This window comes from Arvicola amphibius, chromosome 2 (assembly GCF_903992535.2).
Source record: "Arvicola amphibius chromosome 2, mArvAmp1.2, whole genome shotgun sequence".
In the NCBI taxonomy this organism is placed as follows: domain Eukaryota; kingdom Metazoa; phylum Chordata; class Mammalia; order Rodentia; family Cricetidae; genus Arvicola; species Arvicola amphibius.
Genome location: NC_052048.2, coordinates 80514578 through 80523920, shown reverse-complemented (window position 1 = coordinate 80523920; position 9343 = coordinate 80514578).

Sequence of the window (9343 nt, the reverse complement as noted above, 5' to 3'; positions counted from 1 at the left end):
AGGCAGGTGAGCTCCATCCAGGACAGCACACAGTCAGCAGCAAAGAGGAAACCCCAGCAAAGTGGATGGGAAAACAGCCACGTGGAGGAATTTATATTGAAAGACAAATCCAACAAAGAAACTAGAATTTTTAATCAAAAACTAGTGCTAATATTAGAAATGTGAAATTTTTAATGAATTAAGTAAACACACACACACACATGCACAATGAAAAGCATGAGCAGAGGAGTCAAGTCATCACAAGAAAAAATATCAAAGATGGGACAATATCAAAGAAATACTTCAATCAAAACATCTTTAAAATCAAACATAGACAAATATGATCACAGCATCTAAGAACTCTAGGACGCAATCAAGAGATCAAACATAGGACTAGGGACATGGCCTACTGGGTAAAACACTTGCCACACATGACCAGAATTCAGATCCCCAACACTTATGTTCAGGTGGGTACAGAGTTCAAGTACAGAGGCTGCTTTTGTAATCTCGACATGTGAGAATGAGGGCATGGAAAAGGTGGGGAGTTGGGGAGGTAGGGAGAGGGGTGGGATTGGGAAGTAGAAGCAGAAAATCTCTAGAGCAAGCTGGCTAGCAGGACTATGTCACAGCCAGATGTGATAGTGCACACCTTTAATCCCAAAACTGGGAAGGCAGAAGTAGGTGGATCTCTGAGTTTGAGGCCAGCCTGGTCTACAGAATGAGTTCTATGACAAGCAGGTTTGTTACATGGAGAAATCCCAAAGCCGGGCGGTGGTGGCGCACGCCTTTAATCCCAGCACTCGGGAGGCAGAGGCAGGCGGATCTCTGTGAGTTCGAGACCAGCCTGGTCTACAAGAGCTAGTTCCAGGATAGGCTCCAAAGCTACAGAGAAACCCTGTCTCGAAAAAACCAAAAAAAAAAAAAAAGAAAAAAAAAAGAAACAACACAAAATCAAACAAACAAATAAAATGGAAAAAAACTACTTGAATTGATGAGCTCTAGATTTCATTGAAAGACATCCTCTCAGTATATAAGACAAAGAACAAATAAGTGAAACAACTATTAACCTCAGGCTGACATACACATAAGTACCTGTATTTGTTCATAAACATCTGAACATGTACATACAAATATATACATATGGAATGTACATATATATGCCAAAAAAAGGAGAGACCCAACATAAGAATCCACAGACTGGAAAGAGCTTAAGATAAACATCTTAAATGAATAGGATCCATTCAAAGGAAATATAGTAGAAAAATTCTCAGATCTTGACCAAGATCTGGAAAATATAGAAACCTAAATGCTAGAAGCATTTAGAATGCAAAAGCCATGACCAGAGAAAAATCACTTCATGATAAATTATAGTCAAAATTTCAAAAATAAAAAGCAAATAGTCAATATTAAAAACTGTAAGAGGAAAATGCCAGCTTACCTACAAAAGCAAATATACAAGGATAACATAAGATCTCTCATCAGTAATTCTAAGAGCATGGAATTACATAGCCAAGAATACATACCAAAGTTATCTTTAAATTTACAGGAAAATAAGGACATGGCCAGACAAACTATTGGAGTTCATGACCACCAAAGCCAGTAGTGCAGAAGATCCTTAAAAATTGCTATTTATGAGGGAGGAAGAAATACACTGCCAATCTGGACCATACGGAAAAAACCAAATGTTATGAAAGGAGTAGATGAGCAGGCTAGGAAGGAATCATCCTGTCCACACGGTAAACAAACATTAATGGACATGAGTGAGGTAAATTCTGATACAGTGATAGTGAGTGCTTCCAGTACCCAACTAAAAATCAATAAAAGACCTCAGAGTTAATACCACATCAGCTTAAGAGATGTCTTAGTTAAGGTACCTATTACTGTGAAGAGACACCATGACCATGGCAACTCTTATACAGGAAATCATTAAATTGAGGCTTACAGTTTCAGAGGTATAGTCCATTATTATCATGGCAAGAATCATGGCAGCATACTGGCAGATGTGGAGCTGGAGAAGGAACTGAGAGTTCTACATCTTGATCCACAGGTGATAGGACATGGACTGTCACACTTCCTCCATTAAGGTCACACTTTCTAATAGTGTCACTCCTTTTGAGTTTATGGGGGCCAATTACAATCAAACTACGACATTCTACTCCATAGCCCCCATAAACCTGTAACAATATCACAAAGCAAAATGTATTTAGTCCAAATTTAAAATCGCCACTGTCTATAACAGTCTCAACCATGTTTAAAAACACAAAGCTCAGTCTTTTCTGAAATTCATATAATCTCTTAACTTCAATCCCTATAAAATCAAAATAAAAAGAAACAGCATACATACCTCCAATACATAATGGAACACACTATACATTACCATTCCAAAATGGAGAAAAGGGGAATAGTAAGAAAAAACTGGACCAAAGCAAGACTGAAAACCAGCTGGGCAAACTCCAAATTCTGCGTCTTTGTTTGATGTCCAATTGTTCTTCAGATCTCCAATTCCTTTCAGGTTTGTTGACTGGGGCACACTTCTTTCTCTTGGGCTGGTTTCACTCTCTGTTAGCAGCTGTCCTCAGCAGGTATCACACAACTCTGGCGCCTCCAACATCTTGAAATCTCCAAGGCAATCCAGACTTTACCTTTACAGCTTCATGCAATGGCCTTTCTAGGCCTCCATTCAGGAGCTGCCCTGACAAATGCAAGGCCTCAGCAGCTTTACTTAGTTGTGGAGGGAGATTCTATAACCCCTTTCTTCTATCCTTGACTCTTAAACCAGAACCACATGCCTGAAGCTGCCAAGGTCTGCTGCTTGCTGGAACTAAAACATGGACCCTTTGTTGAATTACATCTCCAACAGCTTTTTGTTTGCTACAGTTTCCTTCATTGCCTAAGTTTGGCTGTCCTGGAACTTGCTCTGTAGACCAAGCCTGCCTCAAATTCAGAGATCTGCCAGCCTCTGCCTTCCAAGTACTGAGATTAAAGGCATACACTACACCTGGAACTAAGATGTTTTTTTCATAAGGTGGAAATTTAGATAAATGGGATCTTGCTCTGAGGCTCCCTTTATTCTAGTTTTAATCTGTTTATCTCCCTGAACACAAGTCTTAGCTCCACTCTACTTCTCAGTGCTCCTTTTCTCCTGAAATTGCACATTTTGTAATTTTCTTTGCTTAGCTTGTTCCTTTCCATTATAAATCTTCATGACAGTTAACACTAATAACTACACAAAAGAGTCAATACTAAGCTGTTTTGAGATTTCCTCTGCCAAAGGAATCAACCCAAAAGAATTCAGTTTAGCAAACTTTTCAGACAAAGGCAAAAAGCAGCCACATTCTTCACCAAATACGACAAGACCATTTAGGCCACATGCTAACATTCTTCTCTGAAATCTCTTGAGACAGGCCCCCAGAGTTCAAATCACCCTCAGCATCACTGTCTTCCATGTTCCTACTAGAATGACCCATTAAGCCCTGTTAAAGCATTCAACTACTTTTCTAATTATTAGTCCCAAAATCTATAACTCTTCAATCAAAAGCATAGTCCAGACTATCACAGTAATACCCCAGTCCCTGGTATCTTATTTAGAGTTTCTATTGCTGTAAAGAGACACCATGACCACAGCAACTCTTATAAAAAAGAACTTTTAATTGAGGTTTAGTCCATTACTATCATGGCAAGAAGTGTGGCAGCATGCTGGCAGATGTGATTTTGGAGAAGGAGTTGAGAGTTCTACATCTTGAACTGCAGGCAACAGGAAGTAAACTGTCATACTAGCTCTGGCTTGAGCATGTGTGAGACCTCAAAACCTGTGTCCAGGGTAACACATTTCCTCCCAAAATGTCACACCACCTAATAGTGTCACTCCCTATTGGCCAAGAATTTAAGCACTCAAGTTTATGAGGGTCATACGTATTCAAACCACCACAACAGATACATGCAGGATAGTCTGTCCAACAGATTACAGAAAATGTTTTCTTCTACCATCCACGGAAACATTTTCTAAAGTAGACTACATTCCAGGTTACAAATCAAGTCTGACTAAATATAAAATTTGAAATAATTTATTACAGTTTATCAGATTATAGTACATTAAATGTAGACATCGATAGAAAGAGAAACTATAGAAACCACATAAATACTTTGAAACTGAATACTCTCTTGAGTACCTGGTCAGTCATTAAGGAAATTAAGGAATTAGTTTTAAAATTCTTACAATTCAATGAAAAGGAATGAACAACTTATCAGAACCTTTTTCATATAGAAAAGGAAATTAGAACAGAAAAGTTTATAGGAATGAGCACTTAACAAAACAGCCAGAGAATGCTCAAATAAATAATGAAATAATGTATCCCCAAGGTCTTGAGACACATAAAGAAGTAAAAGAACCAAAGTTATACACAACAAGAAACTCTATCAAACACTGCAGAAATTAATGAAATGGAGACTGGAAGAATGGAGAAAAATAATAAATGGAGCCTACCTAAAAAATAAAATAAAGAGCTGATTTCTTAAGAAGATAAACAAGGTTAACATATTCCTTTAAAATGAGCCAAAAAATAGAGAAAAGCAAATTAATAATATTAAAGATTTAAAAGTTGATATTAAGACAAACTCCAGTAAAATTCAGGTGATTATTAGAGAATGCTTTGAAATTCTGCATTCTAAAACTATGGAAAGTCTGTTAATGATTAATAAGTTCCTTGATACATGTCCTACCAAAATGAAAACAAGAACATACAAACAGCCTAGATCTCTAAGAAGCAACAAGACTGGAGCAGTAAAAATATTTCCATACACAGAAAAGCCCAGTCTAAGAAGGATTTACTGCCATATTATTAAGGATGGGCTAACACCAATATTCCACAAACTGTCCAACAACAGGTAAAGGCAAATTAAAAACTCCACTAGGACTCCTTGTCACAGCAGAAAAAAAAAACTCTCAATCAATCAAAAAGATTAATCAGGCATAGAGGCAAACACCTTTAATCCCAGAGCTTCAGAGACTGAAGTTGGTGGATTTCCATGAATACAAGGCTAGCCTGGCCTACATGTCAAGTTCCAAGCCAGTCAAGGCTACATATTTAGACACTATCTCAACATGACACATTAATACAAAACCAGAAAAGAAAAGAAGGCGAGAGCTGACTTTAGATGCTATGCAAAGACTTAGGGAAAGAGGAACTGAACCCCCATACACTCTTGATGCAATGTAGAATGGTGCCACAGCTATAGAAGTCAGTACGACAGATCCTCACAAAATTAACCTAGGATCTGAACACATGACTCAGCAGTTAAGAGCACACACTGCACTTGCTCCCAGCACCCATGGGGTAGTCCACAACTGCCTATAATTCTAGCTCCAGGGGCTCTGACACCCTTATCTAGACTACATGACACTTGCACTCCCATGTACACACACAACACAGATAGATAGCTTTAAAATAATAAAAATAAAAAATTTAAGGCCAGAATGTAAAACTACCATGACCTAGCTATGTATATGCCTAGATACTGAACATCCATGTTAAAAGCTGTAGTATGCATAATAGCTTAGAAATAGAGCCATCTTAGACATCTATCCATACATAGATCAACAGATAAGGAAACTATGTTAATTATATATAGTTGAATGTTTTTCTCTGTTCCGTTGGTCTCCCTGGACCGGTTTCTTTCTAGCTTGTGGTCTCCATATCAGCTTATGAAATAATATTCTGGGACTTAATATCAATTACAATTGCTTGGCCAATGGTTAAGGCATATTACTGACTAGCTATCACAATTTAATTAACCCATATCTATTAACCTATGTATTACAATGAGTCTATGGCTTACCAGTGATGTTCCAGCTTGTTACTCCTTCTGTGGCTGCATGGTATATCTGTGACTTTGCCTTTCTTCTCTCTGCTTTTTTTGTTTGGATTTTCCACCTACCTATATTTTTCCTGGCCATTGGTTGAAACAGCTTTGTTCATCAACTAATAAAACAATACATATTCACAGCATACAGAACATCCCACATCAATTATACATAGTGGAATTTATCCAACTGTAAAGAAAAACTAAACCATGACATTTTCAGAAAAAAAATGATATAACTGGAGATCAGCCAGATTCAAAAAGACAAATAAATAGGACATGTTTTCTCCAAGTGTGTGTGTGTAAGCCAGGGAAGTAGGGAGAAAGGGATGGATGGGAAGAGAGTGGGTCAAAAGAAGGTAATTGAATATATGTGACACAAAATTAGAGAATAAATGCAAAAAGGAATTGAACAGAAAGTTTGGGTAAGAATAATAAGGGAAGGAGATGAATAAGGATAGTATCAAAATTCCATAATGAAGGCGATTACTTTGCAAACTATTTTAGTTACTGTTCTATTGTTATGACAGAAAAGCATAATCTTTTTTTTTAAAATAAAGTATTTGCCTGGGGCCTTGCTTTCAGTTTTAAAGAGTTAATCCATAATTATCATGTTGGGGAGTTAGGTAGAGAGGCATGGCACAGTTGCTAAGTTCTCACATGATCAGAACTTTGCAGGTAGAGAGAGACAAAGAGAGAGAGACTGGCCTGGCCATGCACTTTTGAAATCTCAAAGTATATCCTCAGTGACACACTTCCTCCAACAAAGTCACACCTCCTAATGCTTCCCAAAAAGTTCCACTAAGAATCATTCAAATATATGAGTCGGTGGGAGCACTTCTTATTCAAACTCCCCCCCCCCCACGAATTTAAAAATTAGTGAAAGAATGTTGTATTCTCTACATTCAAAACCATATACATGTGTGACTCATAACAGATGTCTAATCACTATTCCTAATAGATGTGTAATCGTGGTAGTTAGCATTATGGTACTCTTGCTCCAGTCTACTCAGAACTGTTTGAGCCACACTTCTAATCCTTACTTGCTGACAACCCAGGAGGCCACTTGCAACAGCAGGGTAAATTATCCACTTCACCCTCAGGATGAAGACATGGGTCTTTAAGAGTTCAACGTTTCATCACTAAGTGTCTGAAGACATCCCTGTCATTTTAGTTTCTTTGCTTTCTATTCTTCTTCTTCTTTCCTGAAGTCTTTAAGGCATAAGTCTTTTACCATGGTTGAACATTATTCTATTTTGTCATTACAAACATTAGTAACTGTTAACTGCTGAACTGTTTGGAGCCCTTATTATTTACTTAGGAGTAATGAAACTTCAGACCTTGCCAACTGAAAATAACATTTTCCGTTTTGATAGTTAGCTGTATGACACTTGTATGTGTAGTCCCATATAAGTGAAGACTAGAAAAAGAGCCTGAATGTGTTACCAGAGTAATAGGAAGGTTTTTTTCACCCAATTTACAAGTATATTGCCCAAAGTTTCTGGAGGTAGAATGTTAAGTTATTGGTAAGTTGCTTTAGGCAAGGATGCAATCAATCTAGTCATATATGCAGTTGTGCCAAAAGGATGGGGCAGTATCAGAACATGTGATCTGTTTGTTCCTAAACATGTTGTTTAACTCCTTTTGTCAGTCACAGGTTTGAAGTTCGCCTGCTCAGGTCCACGGATAAGTGACCGACACCTGAGACTCCTAAGGGAGAAAGCATCATGCACACAGGTAGAAAAATGGGGGAAAATCCTGAAGCATAGGAGAACAAGAAGAGGAAGGATATATGTGACAGAAATTTGATTCACTGATGTTTGGAGGCAGGAGTAAGAGATGAAAATACCGGTTAATTTGAACAGTAAAATATTTATAGATACACTTCATGGTTTCACAATTTCAACTTTAAAATGTAAAGTAGCAATTGAGTGCCCTTCACATACCATTCCCAATACCACAGACATAAACTTAATAATATTGTCTTAATAATGTTAATTAATTCTTAATAATATTAAGAATGACCTATTTTATTACTTTTAGAAGAAATATCTTATTTTATGGAAAATTCGATTAATATGACTTTAAATAGTTAAAATACAAAGCAATTTTGAATTCCCTTGAAAATTCACACTGGACAGTTTCCACCATATTATTCATAAAGCTATATTATTTATAACATTCTAAGCAATCATAAAAATCCCAGAACACTCATTTGAATAGCAACCGTTGATTTATAGTTTTCAGTATTTTTTTTTTAATTCATTGCTAAAGAACTATTTGTTTGAAGCAATTCCTTTGGCAAATCTTTTAACTGAAACTGCTAAAATAGGATTTTTGTTGTCTGGTATGAAAGACAAACAGCGGACACATCGAGTGCATGTGGCCATCTAGAGACCTGTGCAGCCACCCACAGAAGGAGTGGGAAGGCTTCCAAGCCAGAGGGGAGTTTGCTCTGTAACTTTAAGGTTCTTCTAAGTCTTATTTATTAACAACAGAACTTTATGTTTATGAAAGAAGAAGCCAAAAACATTTCATGATATGGACTCTGGTAATCTTCTGCTGTTTTTCAGTTGCTAGTTAGTTTCTCTCTCTCAGAACAATCTTTTCTTGCTGCACTTGGACCTGTTTCCATGTTTAAGCAGTTTTATGAACCATACTCTCCTACCCATTTTCTTTCTCAACTCCTTCACTTTATTGTTCCTCTACACAGATGCTCCTATGTCCCCACTTTCCTTACTTTACTTTGTCTTGGTTTTTCAGCTGGTATGTTCTGTATTGAAATCTTCAGGAAACTGCCCCAGAGGAAGGTGACTCTTCACCATTAAAGAAAGGCAAATATTACTGACCTCATTTGGGAGATGAGAGTGTTTCAGAGATCCGAAAGAGCTGAGCATGGGGAAGGCTAGACTAAAATGAGAATTGTAGGGTTTTTCTACTCCAATGAGAAGTTTATCTAACTGTATATACTCTGACCAAAGAAGAAATTATAATCAAATTAAAAATTCTGCTCTATGGTAAGCACAAACAGAATAAAGCCATTTTATTAGCCAAGAACTAAAAAGTAATGAGAAAGGGGATTTGTCTTTTGGACAAATTTAACATAGGTCAAGTTCAAAGGTAAACAAAGTCAGTTTATTTGGCTTGTGAATTGTAAGATTCTTCTTGATACATCTCTGGTTAAAAGGCAACTCTAGCTCTGTATCTTCTCTTTTTCACGTGCGTCTCTGCAAAAACTAAAGCTCTGAATATTTCCTCTGTGAGGTAGAAACTATGAAGGACTACTAATTAGTAAACCTAAAAACAATGACTGCTGAGTTAGCACTACTGACACTATTCAGCTACAATCTGAAAATATTAGCCTTTTGTTTTCCAACCAGTCTCTGGTGGGCCTGCAGCTGATGACATTCGGCACAGGCAAGAAATGTCGGAACATGAGAACTCTAAGCACTGTGACTTCTAAGAACAGAAAGCAGAAACTACCAATCCATCACAGTCAGCTAAG